At 50.1% G+C, this 22,451-nt stretch overlaps 1 non-coding gene across 1 annotated transcript in view; it reads left to right on the top strand.

Annotated features, from left to right (window-relative positions):
• LOC127490034 (glia maturation factor beta) overlaps positions 1 to 22,451 on the top strand; it is an 86,328-nt gene that overhangs the window by 2,784 nt on the left and 61,093 nt on the right. The window contains exons 2-5 of the transcript XR_011383062.1: positions 733 to 3,497; positions 10,432 to 10,540; positions 13,297 to 13,434; positions 14,277 to 22,228. This is a non-coding gene — a transcript (glia maturation factor beta). The remainder of the gene's footprint in view (positions 1 to 732; positions 3,498 to 10,431; positions 10,541 to 13,296; positions 13,435 to 14,276; positions 22,229 to 22,451) is intronic.

Here is a 22,451-nt window from a genome sequence, read left to right as displayed (position 1 = left end):
GTAAAGTTATTAACGTATCAGTAGAAAACACTTCTTATATCCTGAATGTCAGAAGATAATCTAAACTGGATGCATGAGTAGTTAACTAACCAGTCTTGTTAGATGATGGTATCCTTGGCATAAATCAAGGATGCTAATGTATAGCACACTTTATTTTTTATTTTTATTTTTATTTTTGACAGGTAGAGTGGACAGTAAGAGACAGAGACAGAGGGAAATGTCTTCCTTTTCCATTGGTTCACCCCCCACTGGCTGCTGTGGCCGGTGCACCGCGCTGATCGGAAACCAGGAGCCAGGTGCTTCCTCCTGGTCTCCCATGTGGGTGCAGGGCCCAAGGACTTGGGCCATCCTCCACTGCACTCCTGGGCCATAGCAGAGAGCTGGACTGGAAGAGGAGCAACCGGGACAGAATCTGGCACCCTGACCGGGACTAGAACCCGGGGTGCCGGTGTAGCCTGTATAGCACACTTTAAAAACAAACCTATAAGCAATTGTTTAATGCTAACTTAATACAAGATCTGGAGAGCTAGAGACCAACCATATTTGGTGAGTGAATTCTTATATTAAGACTATCTTAGTCATTTCAGAACTAGCCAAGGCATTCTTATGTTGTCATATTTCCCACTTACATATTCTTTGCATTTCATTTTTGAGGTTTCTGCACAAACTTTAATAAAATGGTAACGATAGTAGAGAATTTGCCGATACTGAATAGAACATCTTCTCTTCCAGACAGGCTGGCTTCCCTAATCTGGGATTCAGGAAGCAATCCAGGTCAGTTGGAGATGAGGAAGTGCTAGAGTAGGTATTTGGTTAATGAATGGAAAGGATTCTTCATTCCAATTTTGAGAGAGAAAAATCTTCACCCAGGAAGTTGAGGAATTCTTGAAAGAGGTATTTTGATGTTGGAGAATAACTTGTTTATCATTCTGCAGAAATGCAAATGTAACCAATTGAGCTGAGAGTATTTGTTTTTGAAGGAAGGAAATGAGACTTTGTTTCATTTGGTTCACATCAATAAGACAAACTAATGCTGCAAGAATATATTTTTAAAATGAGGTTCCTTCATTGGTCTTGTGTTAAGGTTTTTAATTTGGTTTTTCCAATTTGGAAGCCCTCCTTGATGTCAGATGACACTGACCGCCACACACACAACTCTTGGTTTCTGTTGTCCAACAGGAGCAGAGAGCTGTGTGAAATCCGCCCCCCCTTTTTTTTGCCTTGTTTGACTTCTCATCAATGACATGTATTCTGCAACACGTCACATTGAGGTTAGGGGATCGGTATAGCTTTTTATTCCATCTGTCCTATGGCAAGAGTTTATAAATCCTGTGCTCTAAAATATCCTCATTTATGTAAACTTTCTTCTATCTAAGTATATTTTACATTATCCTTTTCAAGTTAATTTGCTATTTAGTATTTTTTCCCTTGAATCAGGAGTAACTTCGTATTGCTTTTTTTTTTTTTTCTGGAAGGAATTTTTTTTAACTTTAATTTAGTAAATATAATTTTCCAAAGTACAGTTTATGGATTACAATGCCCCCCCCATAACTTCCCTCCCATCCACACCCCTCCCATCTCCCGCTCCCTCTCCCATTCCATTCACATCAAGATTCATTTTCAATTATCTTTATATACAGAAGATCGATTTAGTATATATTAAGTAAAGATTTCATCAGTTTGTACCCACACAGAACATAAAGTGTAAAATTCCTTCCACATTGGACAACACATTAAGGACAGAGAGGAACTTCAGATTTCATAATTCCAGTTTTTACATTCCATATTTTCTGGCACAACCATTGCCATTCAGCCCTAAATCCTAATCGTTCCTTTTGCGCAGCAGCTTTTTCCCTGGGCACCTCCTTCATGGTCTTTGAAGTCAGTGTTAGTATTGAGATTGTTGGTCTTGAAGTTCTGTGTAGCATCTAATGTCAAAATAGAGCCAATCAGTAATCCCAGTATGCATTTAGTGTGGTTTTTGTGGCAACATAAATGACATATGAAGAAAACTGTTCTCAGGTCACTATGCTGAAATCCCAAAATGTCTGAGTTTTGAATAGTAATCACTTTGCTCTGGTACTGAAGCAATTATGTTAGGAAAAAAGTTGGTTGACTGACTTTTGATTGCTTATCTTCTAAAGTAAAGGTTTGAATTCTCTTTCTGAAAAGATGGCTAGATGCCTAGTGCAGTTATACATACTGCACTAGGTGTTCCTAAAATTTGTATGGTCATCATCCAATAGGAGGGTGTTCCTAAAATTTGTATTGCCATCATCAAATAATCTGTGTGGCAAAAACATCAGCACTTTCACCTCGCTTTAGCTCCTATTTTTAGGAGTCAGTTGTAGCCATAAACTGTACCATGGTCTGACACTTTGAAAAGTTCATGGTTAGAGGAGTTTATTGCCAAATTAAATTTGGCTGTTTTCCCCCCACCCATTATAGATATTAAGGAAGGTGTACTTTAAAAATGGTTGGACTGCTTTTAAACTCCAAGTAATGTCATTAATCCGTATGTGGACTAGTGATGAATAATATTTTCATCAGCATTTAAATGCTGATATTTGGGAGTAGAGGGTAACTTGTATTCTACCAAGTGAAGCATTCTTAGAGTGGTTGCTTTCCCTGTTTGTTCAATAGACTGATAATGCTGGAATCTACAGAGTTTGAGCCTTTACAGTTTATGTGAAAAAGTGTTTCAAACACTTCAGGTCAAATATTATTTTGTATTTGTGGAAATATGTAAATAATCTTCTAAGCCACTTTAAAACCCATGGTTCCAAGTTGGAAATTGGTGAGAAATTTGTTTTCCTCTTACACCATTTGACATTTCAAATCAGTGATCGTGTTCCTGCCATGTTTCAAACAACTCCATTAAGCTTGTGATATAAACTGTGTTTTCCCACTCTTTGGAATAAGATTCATACACATGCGCTTACTTGAGTATTGTTTAAGGTCACTGACATGGCAGGCCAGTTCCTCTCGATATATATGGTCCAATATCATCTCATCCAGGAGGCTTGAAACTAGAATGGTTTAGTCTTATGGATTTTAACAGTTCTCTGTCATTGTTTAAGAAAACCAACAACTGGCACAACTTGTTAAGCTGTGGCTCCAGTCTCTGCTAGTTCATATTGCATGTTTATTTTGGACAGTCTTTTGTTAAGCATGGTGCCTGTACTGGTTTAAATAAAGTGTTAACATAAAAGAAAAAAAAATGGGTGCTGTGGGGAGCTCTTATGGCTTTTGTGGTTCGGTTGATAGTGATGGTGTTATTACAGTCCTAGGGTAAGGCTGCTTAGGCAGTGTTGAAGGTTATACAGGTGGTGGGCCCTATAACATGGGATGCAGTGTAGTCATAGGGTACAGAACTGGTGTCTGTGCTGTGTGGTGTGGCAATGTGGCCCAGTGCAGAAAATTCCCATTCTCTCATTGGCAGGCAGAGTGGGCAGTCCTGGCCCAAGGATGATCCCAAGGATTGGAGGAAGGCCTGGGTAAGACTTGCTAGTTGTAGAGCATGGAGTCGGGGTAAAAGAATGATGGAGTTTGCTTGGGCTAATCCTGTTTGGCCAGGGATTGAATTGGGGCAGAGTCCTGACTTGCCTGCAGGGGTTGTGGTTTTCTACAAGGATTTGTATTATGTGAATTATGCCCCCAGGATCCTTTGGCATCGATATGAATACTGGCCCTCTGTCCTCGAACCCACTTAGGATCTTTGGGACTGGTAATGGTGTATATTACTGAGTTGGGTTCCCCAGGACTGCAAGGAGGTGAAGCAGGGACCACTTTTAAGTTTTAAATCCTGACCTCAGCTTTTAGGGGAACATTAGAGGGTAAGGGTCATCCATGCATATCCATGAAGGGCAATAGTACTGGGGAGGAGGGGGAGAGTCTGGGGTTGGGCAGCCCCATTTCTGTCTATCCTTGGCTAGATTGCCTTCTTGGAAACACATGTGTTTGTATTCCTGGGTATAAGACCATTCCCAGCCTATTCCCCTGCATTGTATTTGTCCTTTGTTTGCATCCTCACAAATATTGAACCGAATAATAGCTGGGGAGGGACCTGGTTTTGTGATGTTGTAGACCTCTAGGATTATACCATATTTGTCCCTTACCTGAAACTGTCAGAAATGAGTCTGGTATCAATGTCATTGGCTAATGAACTGGACTTGAAGATACAGAGTCCCAGCCAGGGTACTCACATCATCAGGGCCGTGAGTAATTTTGTTGTCATGGTTGACACAGGTATGAGCATTGTTGTGCGCACCTTCCAGGAGACAGATGAACATATGATGAAGTCTCTGAGCACCCAAATCTCCAGGCTGATACGTCCAGTTTGGCTGTGTGCCCGGGAGAGTGTGTACGCCACCTGATAGTGTGAGGGGTCTTGTTGATGCAGGTAGTCTGTATGAGTCCAGGCTGAGTGCCAGATGCGCTCATTTTCATCAGCAGGGAGCCTGGAGGTTAGGTATTTTAGACATCTCACCAGGGTAAAAGTGAGGCAGAGGAACTCCGTTTTGTATTTAGATGGGCTTTCTGAAAGGGAGCCTAATTTTTCCTCAGGCTGTCTCATATCAGACAATGAGAAGGGGACATGACCCAAAGGGACAAATACCATATGTTCTCTCTATCTGTGATAACTAATAGAGCACCTAAAAGGAAATCTGTAGAGGTGAAATTGAGAAGCAATGGAAAGTGCTTGTCTAGACTGTTGAGGAGCAGTTTTTTTTTTTTTTTTCCCCTTAATGGAGAATGTGACTGAGAATGGAGATGGAGGAGGAGGTGGGTGGGAAGGCGGGTATGGTGGGCAGAATCACTATATTCCTAAAGTTGTACTTATGAAATTTGTACTCGTTAAATAAAAGGTAATTTGTGGGGGAAAAAAAGAGAGAGAAGGGAACATGAACACAGTGGGACACTCTGGGCTTGCCACCTCCATTGTGGGCAACATGTTTCTCTGTGCTCTGAGATTGAGTTGGGGGATGGGTTCTAGTGATGCAGCTGCGTGGGGGAAGGAGCCAATCAATGTGGTTGGTATGGGGAGGCATGAGAAGAAAGGGAGGAGATGGATGAGTCTGCCTGACCTGAGGGGTTGCTGCGGGGATCCTGTGGGATCTCTATGATTGTGGAAGTGTTAGAGTTTTTGAGGGAGTTTCCAAGAGGGGCTGGGAGGTCAAGGCTGGGGCTGGGTTGTTATGGGGGGAGTTGAGTGGTTTGGGCAGAGCAGAGGGTAGGGGTCAGTAAGGAGGGGCTCATTAGCTGGATTGAAAATAGGTGGATCGAAGGGTGAGGCCTCAGCTGCAGATTCTGTGGTGGGCTTGGGAGGGAAAGAGGGGAAGAGAGAAGGACGTCATAGGAGGAACAGTCCTTACACACAGACTGTTGGTTGTGAAGAGTTCTTGCAAGTAGGTACTTCAGACCACTTGCCATTTCATTTGAGGAAGTTGTATAGGTCCACAAGGACGTTCTGATCAAAGGTGCCAAATTCTGGCCAGTGGTTGTGGTTGACTGATTCATATTGAGACCAAACTTGCAGACAAAAGTGCTTCTTTGTAGGGTTTGAATGTCTGTTCTCTCACTTCTGGGTGCAGGGCACGAGGAAGCCCCTTCATCTCTCTGCATCAGTTGACTACATGCTGCAGTGAGGAGTCTCACAAGGGGCCCCCAAAGGGCTGCTGTGGGCAGTTCAGGAGTTCCCGTGTGCAGTGCTTGGCCATGTCCAGGCCGTGCTAAGGGCTGTGCTGGGGTTTGCTGTGGATGGTTTGGCTAAGTGAGACAGCAAGCCCGGTGTTGGGGAGAGGAAGAGGAGGGGTCTCTATTGAAGGTGGGAGCACTCATGGGGGAAGCAGTCAGGCTGGGTAGGAATACTGGGCTGGAGAGTGGTGGTCTTGGGAGCTGGCTGAGGGTCCACCCAGCATGCTGGGAGTCTGAGCAGGGGTCAGCTGGCAGTGAGACCAGTAGGACACTGGTCAGGTGTGTGTGAGTGGGGAGCAGGGCTTCACTTGGGATCTTTGGCTCAGAATCTTCCTCCTTCAGAACTCAGACTCTTTCCAGTCTCACCAGGACAGTCACTCCCCAGTCTCCACTGTGGTGTGTGTCTGCAGCCCACAGCAGGAGATTTGGGGGTCACCACCGAATAACTTGTGGGCCCTGGGTCACCAGGCTCAGTTCCTGTAGAGAGCAAGCCCCCAGCAGATCAGGAGCTGCGTCTCAAGTGCACAATTGTCCTGTGGGCCATTTGGCATCTGTAGCCTGGGCGTGGAGACACAGGAATGACCTGAATGTGCAGGGTTTGTGGAGAGTTGATTGGAGGAACAGACTCCAGTTTTTGCTCTTTGTCCACCTGCTGCGTTATTCAGGGAAGGACAGGTGTTGATGTTAACCAAAGGACAGGGTGCACTTGGAGGAGCTAGGCCACGGAGGCAGCTGGCTGAGGAGGCAGGGCTGGGCATGTAGGAGGGGCAGGGGTGAGTGCCCGGTGTGTATCCTGTTGGCGATGCATGACTTCCTCCTGTAGGGTCTCCCTGAATGGGACAAGAACATGGCTGCGCTGCCCCTGCGCTCTGTGATTCTTCCATATCCTTTTGTTGTGCTGAGAACCCCGCATGGGAGATCTGCTCTCAGGCTTCTCTGTGTCTCTAGAATTTCTAATTCTTTAAAAAAAGATTTATTTATTCTTTTTGAAAGTCACAGTTACAAAAAGAGGGAGAGAAACAGAGATATCTTCCATCTATTGGTTCACTCCCCAGATGGTGGCAGTGGCCTCCCTGGGCCAGACCTACGCCAGCAGCTTCTACCCAGTAACTTGTGGGTTGCAGCAGCCCAAGGGACTTGGGCACTCTTTCTCTACTTTTTTTCAGATCATTTGCAAGTAGCTGGACTGGAATTGGAGTAGCCAGGACAGGAACCAGTGCCCACATGGGATGTGAGGGTTTGCAGGCTGTGGCTTTATTCTCTAGAACTTCTTCATCTCCCAGCCTCCTGCTTTTACTGGATCCTGGAAGGAAGTCTTTGTTATGCAAGACAACTGCATCAGTCACCTGAGCACTGGTGTTGGTTGAGTGTCCCCAGTGTGCTTTCCGTGGTTGTTCTGACAGCACGAGAGGACGGATTGCATTTTTGATTCACTGGGAAGATTATCCAGGGTGATCTCATACCTGTTCATAAAACCGTTTATAAAGGGGACATGTATTTTTATATAAATAATATCAATAGATTTGAAGGTGCCCAAGTTAAGCATTGTGTATTTGTATGCAATTAATATTTACAATATATCTGTTGCAACTTATGTGGTTAAGATTATCCATAGATGAGGCCAGCACAATGGTGCAGAGGGTTAAATCCCCAGCCTGCAGCGCCTGCATCCCATATGAGTGCTCCACTTCGAGTCCAGCTCCCTGCTAACGTGCCTGGGACAGGCAGCAGAGGATGGCAGAAGTCTTTGGTCCCCTGCACCCATGTGGGAAACCTGGAAGGAGCTCCTGGCTTCTGGCTTCATGTTGGCTCAGCTCTGGCTTTTGCAGGCATTTACAGAGTGACCCAGTGGGAAGACCGCTCTATCTTGGCCTCTGCCTCTCTTTGTAACTCTTTCAAATAAAGAAATCTTTAAAATAATATTACCCATAGGAAAATAGAAAAGTGGAAGCTCATTTCACCAGTGCCCTAGTAGTTTTGCATTCTTGGTCAGCCTACAAAGTAAATTGGAGAGTCTCAAGGTACAGAGGGTTAAGCCTCCCCTTGGGGCAACCCCATTTCTTATCTGGGTGCCAGGTGAAGACCTGGCTGCCCTGCTTCTGATCCAGCTCCCCTTGGATGCACTGAGAGGAAGCATTCAGTGACCTGAGTCCCTGGGCCTCTGATACCCACATGGGAGATGCAGATGGAGTTTCTGGCTCCTGGCTTCACCTGGTCCTGTCTTGGTGGTTGTGTGCATTTGGGAAGTGCACCAGTTAATGGGAGACTTCTCTCTGTGTGTGTCTCTCTCTACCTTTCAAGTAGGTGAAATTAAGTAGACATTTCTTTGACTGTATTTTATCTTATTATTTGGAGGTTTGCAGTATTATTAAGAAAAAGAAGGAGGCAAGCTAAACAGAAAGGCTGCTTCTCCATTCCAGTGGTGCCTGAGTGTACTGGACATCCTAAATGGCATGTAGGGTTGCGAGTGGGCTCCGTGCTGTCCTGCCGGCAGATGAGCACCCTGACGCCCAGGCCCAGCTGCCTGTTTCCTCCCTCAGCTGTACGGCTCATTGGGATCGGGGGAGCAGACAGCGGGCTGAGTAGTGCACAGGCCAAGGAAGGCGGGCTGGGACCCTGACTTGAGACAGGATGAAGAGGGTTGTCCAGCCATGGGAATGTTCTAAATGTAGCTGAGGTGTGTGCTCCAAATTTCCATGTTTTGTGGACTTTGCTCACTTAAAGGAAGCCAGCAGGTGCTGTACCAGGCCTGGCCCACAGGTGCTAGGATAGTGACATTTGGGGCTGTCTCAGCACCTGCCATAAGCCTGGCAAGCATCAGGGAGACTCCTGGCCAGGTCCTGGGCCTTGCGGATCCTTTGCCACTGTCACTTCTGCTCCAGCCTTGTTTCTCTGCCCCCGAAGCCTTGCTGTCTCACGTTGTGGTTCCCTGACCGGAGGGCACAGCTTTGAATCTTCCTGGTGACAGCCTGCGAGGGGCTGAGCTGTCTTGCATCCTGGGAGACGTCTCCGTCCAGGCTCCCTGCTCCCTGGCTGCACTATCTGCCTGCCTGGGTGCTCACTGCTGCTGCTCCCTGGACAGCCTGCTCTGCCCTTTGTTTGGCTCTCACTGCCTATCTTCCAACCCCAGGATGTCTGCCCATGCCCCACAGGTGCCACCTGCTCCTGGGTCTCACCCCACGTTGTTGTTCTCCTGTGGTGCCCCATCTTGGGACAGACTCTGCAGCTGTGGTGGAGGGCCCTGAATCAGCCACTGCATCAGTGTAAAGAGAGATGATGTGGGTGGCACTGCGTGAGTCAGCCAATATCTGAGGGGACCCGAGAGTCCTCCTGGACCTGACCGAGAACCTGACCATACATCAGCTCAGCCCACACGAGCATCCGAGCTAACCACCCAGGCCAGGCAGAAAATGGGGATGCAGCCCTACAGCCACAAGGAACTGAGATGGCAGGGTACCAGATGGCCCCATGTAACCTCAGGAGAGACCTTGAGCCTGCAGCTCCTGGGCTCCTGACCTGCAGATGTGGCGAGATGATACATCTGTGTCATAGAACCAGCTGTGCAGGGCAGGCACCTTCAGGATGGAGAGTCGCGCCTCATGCAGCGTGGAGTGGGACGAGCAAGCGTCACCTCTTCCTGCGCTGCCGGGCACCCAGATTTCCCAGCTCTCTATTCTTGGCAATTCTGATGTCCACACAACTGGGACTTTTTTTTTTTTTTTTTTTTTGGCCATCTTTGGAAAAACAAACAATCAAAGAGGCTGCTGAGTATCTGAACTCCTGGGGAGCCGCATCAAGTACTGTGTAACCCTTCCATTCTCTGTGTGATGATGTGGAGTGAGCCCATTTGATAAGTGAGGAAATGGCGGCTCAGAGCGGGGCAGGGTGTGCTTGCTCCGCGGTGCCTGCCCAACGAGTGGAAGGGCCAGGGCTCTAACCCAAGATGGTTAGAACTGAAGCCAGGCTCTTAGCAGCAGACATGGGCACAGCAGCTCTCGTTCCCACCCCTCCTTAAAAGCACATGGCAGACTGTGACAGGAGCTCCAGGGGACTTGATGATAGAGGACTGGAGCTGATGTGGGGGGGGGTTTGGGAGCTTGTGCCTCTGGGAGTTCTCTGGGAGTAACATTGCGGGCATAGGGGGAACAGGTGCCTGGCAGCTTTGGGGCAACCTGGAGCTCCAGGCCTTATTCAGAGGGAGTGGTTCTGGGTTTTAACCTGGAGCCAGGGAGAGCCAGTGTGGGTCTCTGCAAACATTTTTTCTCCCCAGGAGAGAGGGAGAGGAGATACAGAGGGAAATCTTCCATTTAATGGTTCACTGCCCAGATGGCATGAATGGCTGGGGCTGGGCTAGGCTGAAGTGAGAAGCTGGGACATCCAAGTACTTGGGCCATTTTCTGCTGCCTACAGACACATATGCAAGGAGCCAGCTCAGAAATGGAGCATTAGGGACCTGAACTTTTGCACATTTAGGATGCTTGCCTGGCAGGTGGTGGCTTGACCAGCCATGTCACAACATTGGTTCCTTGATTTTTCTTTTTTAAGTGAATGTGTTAGGTGTTTTTTTTTAAGTTTTTTTTAAGATTTATTTATTTATTTGAAAGGCAGAGTTACAGAGAGGCAGAGGCAGAGAGGTCTTCCATCCTCTTGTTCAGTCCTCAGATAGCTCCAAGAGCTGGAGCTGGGTCATTTTGAAGCCAGGAACCAGGAGCTTCCTCTGTGTCTCCCATGCAGGTGCAGGGGCACAAAGACTTGAGCCATCTTCTGCTTTCCCAGAGAGCTGGATCAGAAGTGGAGCAGCCAGGACTTCAACCGGTGCCCATAAGGGATGGTGGCACTGCAGGTAATGGTGCCAGCCGCTGGATTTGTTTTTAAAAGCTTTGTTGCAGGAGGGGTTTGTGGCCCAGGAGGTCAAATTGCCAGCTTGGATGCCTGTATCCCCCATGAGGGTGCTGGGTTTGGCTGCCAGTATTCTGCTTCCAATCCAGCTTCCCACTGACGTGTCTCTGGGGGGGCACAGGCAGTGGCTCGAGCACTTGGGTCCCTGCCACCAATGAGAGCTCCGCCTGTCTTTCTGCTTTTCAAGTCAAATGAAAATTGATGAAAAAATTTAAAAAACAGTTTCTTTGTCCACTGAGTAAAGATTGTCCATGGGGTCCTGGTTCCTAGCTGTGGAGATTGTGACTCCTTAAGGGACACTGTGGTTGGTACTTCTGGGAGGTGCTCCTGGCTTGGGTCAGGTGGTTGCCAGAGATGCTGCCCCACACCCTACAGTGCCCAGGGTGCCCCGGGCCAATATCGATCTGATCTCTATCCGGTGTCCACGGTGCCTAGAGGAGAGCTTCTGGGGCTGGGGTACAGGAGTGGAACCAGGAGATTGATGAGGAGCTGGAGAGACAGGGCATGATCTGGACTCTGCTGTGAGAAGTGACGTGGCTTTATGTGGATTCCCTGTCCCGTGCCTCAATTTCCCTGCTACAAAATGGGCATAGTAGTCCCCTCCTCGAGTTTTCAGGATTGCAGAAGGCGTTCCTTGTCAAGCCCTGAAACCCGAGCCTTTGCACCTGCACCCTTACAGCTGCGGCGGCCGCCATTGCTGTGTGTCACTGTGTGAGGAGAGGGTACTGGGGCGGGATCTGCCTTCCCAGCATCCCTGGAACTTCACCCAGATCATCTTACCCAGGTTCTTGGTTTGTAGGGCTTAGGATTGCATGAGTTCAGACCTGAGTGTAACCTGAGCTTGTGGGGAATTACAGGGTCAGGACTGCGTGCGTCCATGGTTTGATCGCCATGGACTTTCACCTTCGTAGGTTGACCTGCAGGAAGTGAGCAGAAGGGTGGAAAGCCCTTGCTCCCCACCTCCTCCTCCTCTGTCCCCCGAGTTCACTGGGCTTGTTCCTGTGGGGAAGCAAACGCCACACTGCAGGGCTGTATCTGCATTCCTAGGGAGATACACAGGGCATCAGCCTTGTCCTCTCCTCCCCAGTCCCATCCTGTGCAGCAGAAGCACCGAGACTCCTGCTCCGTCAGCTGTGACTCACACTAGTCTGTCCCTGCCCACTGCCCTTGTCCCTGCCTCCCGGCCTCTGACAACTGCCGTTGTGCCCTGAGCCCTCAGGATATCACCACTTTGCAGATTCCACATGTGAGTGAGGTCATGTGGTGTTTGTCTTTCTGTGCTTGGTTGATTTCACTTAACCCAGTGATTTCCAGATCCTCCCATGGTACCACAAATGACAAGATTTCAACCTTTTTTATAGCCGAGTAGTATTCCTATGTGTACATGTACCCCTTTTTTTCTTTTTCCATCCATGGTGGATGGATGTGTAGGTTGTTTGCATTCCTTAGCTACTGGGAACAGGATTGCAGTAAAATTGGGGGCACAGATCTTTCTTCCACAGACTTAACTTCCTTTCCCTTCGATGTACACCAGGTAGTGGGATTGCTGGACTGGATGGTGGCTGTAGTTTCTGTTTATTGAGCAACTTCCTTGCTGCTTTGCTAGATCTTCATTCCCACCCACAGAGTGCCAAGTGTTCCCTCCCCTCCACAGACATCCTCACTTGTTATCTTTCATCTCTTGGTATCCCATTGTGGTCTTGCTTTGTATCTCTCTGAGTTTAGTGATCAGCACTTTTGTCCAGTATTTCACAGTATCTGTAGTTCCTCCCTGTGCTGTGAAATAGAACCACTGACATGTCTTCCTTTACCAAATGTCTATTTCTATCTATGGCCATTTTTAATCTGACTTACTTATTGTTGGTTTTTTGCTTTTGCTGTTAGTTGTGTTTTATATTGACTTTACTAACTGCTATGTCAGATGTTGGCTGGCACATATTGTTTCCTTTGGTGTGCAGAAGCTCACCTAATTTGGTGAAATCCCATTTGTCCACTAGTTGGCTTGGTATGCTGTGCTCTTGGGATCTGATCTAAGAAATCCTTGCCCGTAGCACTGTCCGGAAGCAGTTCCCCTGTGTTTTCTTCTAATTGTTTCAAAGGCTCAGGTCTTAGATTTCAGTCTTTCTTCTGTTTTGATTTCTTTTTTAATACCAATATGAATCACCCACAGCATTGATGAGTATGTTGTGTGCTCGTTATGACCAGGTTTTCTTCCATGTTCTTTTCATTTAATCAATTTGTTCTTCCCAAAAGTGATAGAGTTAGGTTCTGTGGTTAAGCACTGTCTTGCAGTTGAGGATCCAGAGGCAGCGTTCCACAAATGATGAGTCCGTTTGGTTTGTAGCACTTCGTAAGTCTAGTGCTTCTAGACTGCCTAGATAACCTGATGGTGAAGTCCCCAGCACCTATTGTTGTGGGGTCTCTACCTCCCTTTAGAACCAATATTGTTTACATTACATGCTTAGGTGGTGTCGTTTTCAGGTCATGTATGTATTGACAGTTGTTATATCCTCTTTCTGACAGATTCTTTTATCATGATGTAATGTGTGTCTGAAATGGGTTTCTTCCAGGCAGTATCTTGAGTGTTGGTCTTTATCCACTCAGCCAATCGGTATCCTTTAGTGGAGAATTCAACCCATTTACATCCTAGGTTCTTATTAACAGATACCAACTTATGTCTACCTGGGTACTTTTTTCTAGGTACAAGTATTTTCAGTCATCTTGAGTATGAGCTAGGAATGGAGTAGCTGAGTCCGACAGCAACTCTTCATATCTCCATTTGGACAACTGCTTGAACACTACAGTGGCTGCACCATTTCACACTCTCACCATCAATGGGTGAGGTCTGTTTGTCCATATCCTTTATAACTCTGGTTCCTCCCCATTGTTTAAACTCCTGCCACTCAAGTAGGGGAGAGTTGGTTCACACTGTGGCTTTCCTTTGCTTTTCCCTGGGTCCAGATGATGTTGAGCAACTTTTTCTGGGCTTATCTTAGAAGAGATGCACATTTGAATATTTGACTCCTGGTTGGTTGAGTTGTTCATTTTCCTATTATTCTGTTGTAAGTGTACCTTATATTTTGTGGACAGATGCATGATTTTAAAATATTTTGTCTGAATCTGTGTGATGTTTTTTCACATTGAAAATGTGTTTTGGCCAATGCTGCAGCTTAATAGGCTAATCCTCCATCTGCTGCGTCGGCTCCCCGGGTTCTAGTCCCGGTCGGGGTGCCGGATTCTGTCCCAGTTGCCCCTCTTCCAGTCCAGTTCTCTGCTGTGGCCCGGGAGTGCAGTGGAGGATGGCCAAAGTGCTTGGGCCCTGCACCCCATGGGAGACCAGGAGAAGGACCTGGCTCCTGGCTTTGGATCAGCACGTTACGCCGGCTGCAGCGCTGGCAGCAGCGGCCATTGGAGAGTGAACAAATGGTAAAGGAAGACCTTTCTCTCTGTCTCTCTCTCTCTCACTGTCCAGTCTGCATGTCAGAAAAAAAAGAAAATGTGTTTTTTGAATCACAAATGTTTGAAATTTGGAGAAATTACCTTATATCTTTTTATTATCTATCATAGTTGTGATGCACTCATAATCTGCGAGTCACTCCAAGTTAGAAACATTTTGTAAATTGTCTTCCACGTGATTTATATTTTGACTCAACATTTATGTTTTTGATGCTTTATTTTAGGTTTCAGTTTAGAATTCATGAGGTGCAATACTAAATGAGAGGCGTGGAGGCTTATTTTCTGCCATGGCCATTGGATGTTTAGAGCATCATTTGCTGTGTTTGTCGTCTGCCCAGGATGTTCCCACCACCAGGGAAATACAGAAGACTTTCCAGGTCCGGATGTCTGTCTGCCTGTCCTGCTATGTGAACTTGAGGGTAGCACACTGGGGAGGGCGCAATCCTGGGTGGCAGAGCACTTTCTGGTGCACACATGTCTGTTGGGCCTACTTAAGTTTACCTGTAGGCAGGGCAGCTGGTCCCCAGAGGCATCTGGGTGCAGCCTCATTTTCAAGGGAGTCCCAGGGTTTCTGGCTTCTCCTTGTGTTAAACCTGGCTCTGCTGTTGAGTAGACTGCAGAGAGCAGGGCCTCTAGCCTCAGTGGGGATCTCATACTCCCATGTCACTGAGTGGTCAGGACACAGTGAGAGACCCACGCAAAGACAGAGGCCTGCAGGGGCTCACCCCTCAGCTGTTCATACTCACCTCTCCCCACAACAGCCCAGGGCTTGCATCTCTTTCCTCTGCCCTCTCTGTCCCCTGTGCTGGGGCAGCCTGCCTCTCTAGGACCCTACAGTTCATCAGGGCATCAGGCTGCACCACTAGACATGGTGAGAATACCCTCAGCTCAGCTTCCTGGGGGTGGGCTCTAGCCATTAGACCCCAGGACCTGGAACTAGACATGACCATGAGCTCATGACCTTGAGATGGGGACATCGGCTGTCCTGAGTGGTGGACACTCCACTCTGTGCCCTCCCAGTGCTGGGGAGCACAGAATCCCTGGGGCCCTCCCTGCCAAGGCAGCCAAACTGAGCTGCCTGGCATTCTGCAGGACAGGTGCACCCAGTGCCACCCATTCCCTCCAGTTGGCCTGACCTGGGCCCCAGGCTGGCAGGTGTGCAGGGTGCACAGGCAGCAGGTGATCTGGGACAATATCCAGAGGGACAGTCATGGGGCCAGTGCTGTCAGTGGGTGTGATCCAGGCCATTCCCAGGAACACACACAGGTCAGCATTCCAGTGCCCCAGCTTCCTCCTCCACAGGCATCCCTCAGCCCCAGTGGATCAGCTGAGAAGCCCGTTGTCGCTCCCCGTCTTTGTGGAGGAACGACACAGGACCCTGCGCTGTTCTTTCGTCTGCTCGGCCCTCCCCGGGTTTGCTGCTGGTTCTTCCCGGGTTGGCTACCGACCCTTCCACCTCCGTGGAAGGGCGGTTCCCCCTGCCACATTCCCCACTTACGCGGGGGAGTGGCACACCGCCGGCCAGCTCTCTCGGGGGCTGCACAGGTGTTCCTTCAGATAGATGTTCCCCTTAGATGTTCCTGGTGCATGTTGTCTCTCTCCTCCTTTATAGTCCTCTTCCACCAATCCCAACTCTGCTACCCACACGCTGAGTACGCTGCTCTCCTCCAATCAGGAGTAGGTCCTACAGTTTATTGGTCGAACTGGAGGCAGCTGTGTAGAAGCTGTTTCTCCCTTCTCAGCGCAATATTGTGGGAGAGCAGATGCATAGAATACGTCTTAATTCCAGTAACTTATTCTAGTCCAAGTTGCTCCCCACACCCGTTAAGTAAATCCCTGTGACTATGATCTCTTGGAGATAGTCCTACCCTTCCCACTCCTTCCTGGCCTGCTGTGCTGCCCTCTTGTTTGCCCACAGGGTCCTCGGGCCCCGACAGTCTGGGCTTACAGTGGGGAGGGGAGTCCTCATGTGGGATCAGCACAGCCGTGACCTGGGTGGGGCCCCCCCAAGGGGTTCCTCATCTGCAAATGGGGAGTGATAGCAGTGCCTCCCCATGGCTGAGACATGGTCACCCGTGTGCCTGGCCAGGGGCTGGGAAATCCCAGGAGCTCGGGGAAAGAGCAGTCACTGTGCTTGGGGATATCCTCTGTGTCTCCATGTTCCCAGCCAAGACCCACCCATGTCACCTGCACACCAGGCAGTCTGGGGCACATGGGGTCCCAGACAAGGCCCCCCTGTCTCCTGAGCAGTGAGCAAAACCCTGCTCGGATCCTTCTGCCAGTGACCCATTGTTGAGTGCAGGGACAGAGACTGTGACAGCTTCTGTGTGTATGTGTGGCCCCAGGACCCAAACTGTGCCTTCAGTGTAAGAACCCTTTCCCTTTCTTGTGTACTCCTCATACTGGAAGCAGGGGGCCCAATGTGTGCAGGGAGGTGTAGAGCATCGCATTCCCTGTGCCGGTGATAGCTGTGGGCAGGGCTGCCTTCCCATCTCACAGATGAGGACACTGAGGCTGCAGGGAGAACACCCACTGCAGGTCAGATCTGTGACCTCAGAGTCCGCGTCCCTGACCATGAGGAGGCGCCGCCACAGCCCTGCAAGCATCTCCCTGTTCTTTGCTTTCCTTGGCCATCCCAGCACTTGGTGCTCTTTGTCCAAATGGGGAACCCTGGCTCTGCCCCTGGGGAAGTGCCAGTGTCCTCTGCAGGGGATCCAGGTCCCTGGCATTGGGGCCATGGTGCAGGGAGAGTGGGGTGGGGAGGGCACAGTATGGGGAGTTTGCATGGTGTGAATTGCACACTTCGCAGTGGGTAATCAATTAAATTTTATTTTGGTAAAGCAACAATAAGGTGGAGACAAGGAACACAATGGGGAGGATTAAAGAGAAATACAGGAACACCGGGGTGGGGAAGGGCAGGTGTGGCACTGGGGCTGAAGCAAAAGGGACTTGCAGAGCTGGGGCTGAGGCCTGGGCCAGTGCTGTCTCTGGTGCTCCTGCAGCTTTCTTGGCTGCAGCTGGGGACACAGCTGTCCCCCACTCATCTTTGGAGGGCCATGACTGCTCCAGTGGGGGTGTTGCTTGAAGGTCATGGCTCTGCTTCGCCCCAGCTGTCAGGTCAGGTTCCAAGCCCAGCCCTGAGCTTGCTTCCCATCTGGAACTGGTGAAGCCGTCGTGCCCCAGTGCCTCCACTGTGAAATGGGCATTTGCGGACCCCCTGGGCTCTATCTGGGCCTTTACCAAGATTAAGTGACTGAGGGGGGCCTCAGGTGGCTTGTGTGCCCGGTGGAACGCCCGATACATGAGCGTTGGAGTTGTGGGTGAGTTTGACCACTCCCCCACTACACACAGCTCATCAGTTTTAGTTGGCCTACGGTTGTCTGGGCTGCTTGCGATCCCCAGCCCGCTGTGTTGTGCCAGGCGCGAGGGTGCCCTGTCCTGGACCTGGGAGACAAGAGCAGAGAATGGCAGGTAAGAGGCAGTCCCTGGATCCCTCCGCAGCCAGCAGCTCTGGGCTGCCCTGCCTCTGAACTCCAGCCTCCCTCCTCCAAGAGTGAAGTAGACCATGTCCCCCCCACAGAGGCCTATGGGCTCCCATGGGGTCTCAGTGGTGTCCTGGTCAGCAGAGAGCTGCCCTGGCTGCCAGACTCACCTTGGCCTTTTTCTGCTTGAAGCTCCAGGAGCATCGGGGGTGAGGGCTGGCCCAGCGTCCCCACCACTGGGCGAGGCGCCCACAGCAGGGTTTCTTGGGGCCTGGGCTTGGGCATCGCGGGATACAACTCAGGAACATCTTCCTGCGAGACTCTATCCAGGTGAGCTGGCTTAGACTCAACTCTGGAATGTTGGGGTGGTTGCTGGGGCACCCAGTTCTCTAGGTCATCACCAACGTAGTGAGGTCACTTCCTGTGGCTCCTCAACTGAGCCCCCTCCTCACACAAGATATCCTCAGATTCTACTTGGACTCTTCCTATTCTACTTCTACCCCTATGCCATGTGCCCGCTGTCCACAGTTGCAACAACCCAGGCAGCACCTGCCATAGGGCTGGCTTGGGCCCAGACAGTGCCACAGCTGGGCTCGGACCTGCTCTCACATCCTTGTACAAGTGTGAGCCTGCACAGTTCATCGTCCCTCTCTGGACATTCTCAGTCTCTCTTGTGGTTTCTGGGGATCATTCTAGCATGTGCTTGCAAGGGATGCCATCAGTTGTGTAGTGCCAAGGAACCCCTAGGCCTGGCATCACCTGTACTGATGCACAAACACTCTAGATGTGAGATGGTTCCTAACCTGGGGTAGGGGTTTCTGGGAACTGGGAGTTAAGCAGTTGGCAGTATCAGATTGAAGAGTGCCAGGCAGCTTGTGGGTAACACTTGCTGCATCCTGGGTCAAGTTGTCCATCACCAAGATCTGAGCAATGGTGGCAGCAGCACATCTAGGAGCACTTAGTCTTGGGGACACTTACTCCACCTTATGGCACTCAGGTGTGGCTTGGGACCTGGCCATGCTGAGCTGCTGATGCAGAGAGCTGAGAGGTACACGGTCACCTGCACTCCTGTTTGTCCAGCATCTCACAGGATTCAGGGCTGAGTCATTTAGGCAGTTTGATAAGTGTCTTAATTAACGTAGACAGGATTGCCAGGACCGGAAGTTCAGCATCAGTTCAGAATTGTGGAGGAGAAAGGCACAGCCTTTACCAGGACGCCAGAATGCTGGGGTGAGGCTCTCCCCTGGGAGACAGAGGAGTGCAAAGGGAGAGGTCTGAGAAACCCCGAGCCTGGTCTCTGGGTTGCTGGGTCTGACCTTCCCTGCTTCACAGCATGGGGCCACTTTATTCAGGGTTAGAGACCTCTGCCTTCTATAGGTAGAAATGGAGAGGGAATTTCATGCTTCTCAATGGATGACTGTGATGTTGGCTTTGCCTTCCCAGCACTTGAGGTACATCTGGGATTTTATTCTTTTTGCTCCCCCATCCCTAGTGACTTTCATGTTTCACCAATTTTGTGCACCTGTCCATAGGGGGAGGGGGTGGCAGACTCTTTTCCAAGCTGGAATCTGGACTTAAACCATCCCCCAACTGACTCTTGTAACTCGACATTCCCAAAGAGGATAGGATAGAAAGCAGGCTTCCTGGGACCCTAATGCCCAGAGAAGTCGGGTGGGTCTAACAGGTGCTGCCTATCTCAGAGTGTCCAGAAAACCTAAACACCATCAGTGCTAAGGCTATTCCTCTTTATTGGTGGACACTGGCTACTGTGTTTCTTGAGCCATAATATGGAGAACATCAGCATGGGAACTGAAAGATGTGGAGGCAGGCTGCTGGCTTGCTGCCGGATCTCCTGTCTATTCCAGGGACCCCAATAGGATGAGGGACACTGACATGGGGGTGAGCCTGAAACCACAAAGCGCCCATCCATGTCAGTGGTTAAGTTAGAGCCTCGCCCATGTGCCTACAGCAAGCAGGAAGGACACTGGTGAGGAGTGGCCCAGGTGTCCCCAGATGGGAAGGGCTCAGCTCCCCTCAACAGAAGAAGTCCAATGGGTTACTGGCTCTGCAGATGGCCTCTGGATAAAATCCAAATCCCATGTGAAGCCCTTGGTTACCCTAGAGATAGGAGAAGCTGGAGAGATAGAGGATGGACACTGGAGTCACAAAATGAGCTGTTAAAGGAGTTTCCGTGAGAGCAGACAGAGAGAGGAGTGGAACCTCTGCCCTGTGGCCTGGTTTAAAAGTTCTGACTCCCACATTTCCTGAGCTCTGCATCCCACCTGGGAAGAGACTGGCTATGAAATCAGACGTTTCTGTGTCTAAGTCAGGATGGAGCAGCAGTGCATGTCTAAGGCATTGAAAGCTTCTCAGGGTGGGATTTGAAGCAGGAGGTTGGACACTGTGGGGTTACACACATCCCACATGGTGATGCTAAGGTTCCAGGCCTACCTCCACTCTGAGTCTAGCTTCTTGTGTATGTAGTCCTGGGGAGGCAGCACATGCTGTCTCAACTGGTTGGGTCCCTGCCACCCATGTGTCAGACCTCAATTGAGTGCCCAGCCCCAGTAGTGGCATTTCAGGGGTGAATCAGCACATGTGTGATATCTGTGTCTATTTCCCAGAAATAATATTGTATAAAAGTCTGTAGAGGGAAATTGGAGATGTGGGCTGCTTATCATTGACAAAGTGGTAATGGATAGGTTTTGGTTTCCAAGATGGCTGGAGTCCCTAGGTTGTAGGCATAAGATACAAATGACTTGGTGCCTGGAGACCCCAATTGTCTGGAAACCATCCAGTGAGACCCTACATATGAATCAGTTAGCCTTTGCCAAGAAATTCATGAGAAGTGCTTAAAGGTCTGTTCCAAGTGCCTTAGCCTGTGTTAGAGCAGCCACAAAAAGGAATTAGGATTCAGCCCCTTTGAATTATCTATGGAAGGCTCTTTCCCAATTGGGCTGGCCCCTTGACCTGCCAAAGGTTGGAAATGAGAACAAGACAATACAATGAGGGCAGGTAGTGGCTGCTCTCATCTGATGTGCACCTCAGACCTATTCTCACCTACACAGGTAGGCAGCCCACCCCCTTGATTGTAAACTGAGCTCTCTTCAGGAGCAGTTTAAACCCTTCTGGGCAGGACCACACTTGGCGCTGTTTACCACTGATTGTTCTCCTAAGCTTCTCCATGGGACTCCTTGCAGTCACCACAGCTGAGAGCAGGGAAGTTCCTTGTCTCTCCTGAACCCCGGATGGCTCCTTGGAGAGCCCCTGTCAGACCTCAGACTGCTGCTCTACAGGGCGACACATTGAATGTCAGGTGAGGATGCCTCTAGATGCCTGCCCTGTTGCCCACAGCCTGTAGGGGCTACAACCAGTGTCTGAAGTCCTTTGTTGATGTTGAGTAGGAGAGTGTCTCTCCACCAGCCTGGGCCATGTCCAGGATCAACAAGAAGTAGTTACAAAAGCATGACTTCGTGCTTTACCCCCCAGAGTGGGAGTGAAATGTCTCAGGGGGCACCTTGTAGCCTAATGTGTAGGATTTGGGCGAAGTGGGGAGGGGAGATGTGGAAAAGGGGCAGGGATTGTAAACTGCCTAGAGCTTGTTTTCCTGATGTGCCCGGGGAGCAGAATTTTTTACACTGAACTCAGAGTGGCTGGACTGCCACAAACCACCACCGAAGCAGCAAGAAGCCAGTTTGAGTCAGATCATGCAGACCTGAGCTAGGCTTTCCTCACAGCGCGGTGCAGTTCTCCGCCAGGGGAGTAGACGGCCGCCATTTGCTGAACTGAGGAAGTATGAAGATTGGCCGGGCGGAAGCAGGAGGGGCCCTCTGGTCTGTGGCTGGCCTTGGCCATGCCCTTCCCCCTGCTGCAGAAGCCCAGGCAGATGATGGGGGTAGTTTCTTTGGGGGAACCCTTCTTCCCATGGCCTACTTTTCACTAGGTTATGTGGGGACGCCTGAAGCCAGTGGACCCTGACTGTGGACACCCGGATGTGCGGCCTCCCAGCGTCCCTGGCGAGTCCCGAATGGGCCACAGCAGCGGGTAACGGAAAGAGGAGGCCGCCATGACGATGGCGTCCTTTCCTCCCTCCAGGACGCCATTTTGGAAACATTTTCTTTATCAGGCGTCCTTGGAGGTATCCGAAGCTTTCCCCCTAAATACTTTATTAGAAGTTTCTAACAGAGTAGTCGGCATTTACAGCCCACACGCAGGCCCCCAAGCTGGGGCACTCCCCGCACCCCTCCCCGAATGGCGCTCGCAGATGAGGGGCTGGGATGCCAGCTCCAGGTGGCTTCCTGGGCCGAGTCCCGCGGCTGCTGCTTGCATTGCTTTACCCTCAGCACCGCGGTCGATGGGGGACTTTACACCCCAACCCGGCTTTGGGGACTGAGGTCAGGGTTCTGGATTCCTGAAACCTCTGCTGCCTTGCGGGGTCCCTGTAAATGTCAGTTGCCAGTGGCCTGCACTGATGCTGAAGCAGACGCCCCCTGGCGGTCGAAAGCTGGTGGCGGACTCTGGGCTCAGGACCTTTATGTTGTGTGCCCAGGGAGCATGGAGTTGCTCTCTCCTGTGCTCCTGGGCGCTGGAAGCCTCTTTTGGCATCCCAGACGCCGAAACTGCCATAGCGCCTTTGTGTCTGCAGTGCCCACGCCTGGCACCTGTCCCCGGCCTGTGCCGCCCCCGGACCACTGGTAAGTGCTGGCCGACCTGCTGGGCTCTTCCTGCACAGTTGCGGTGGGGCAGAGCAGGCAGCCACTTCCCTTCAGGGATTGCAGGACCTTCCTCTCTGCAGGCAGGTGTAGACCTCTGCTCACTGGGAGAGAGGTGGGGTTTTCAGGTGCTGACTGGAGGCCTGTCTCTCCGTGGCCAGGTGTGCAGGGAGGATTAAATGCCAGGCTGGCTGTCTGAGGAGGG

This window comes from Oryctolagus cuniculus, chromosome 16, assembly GCF_964237555.1.
Source record: "Oryctolagus cuniculus chromosome 16, mOryCun1.1, whole genome shotgun sequence".
NCBI classification, from domain to species: Eukaryota; Metazoa; Chordata; class Mammalia; order Lagomorpha; family Leporidae; genus Oryctolagus; species Oryctolagus cuniculus.
The sequence above is the reverse complement of the archived record's forward strand: the minus strand, read 5'-3'. Positions and strand labels throughout refer to the sequence as shown.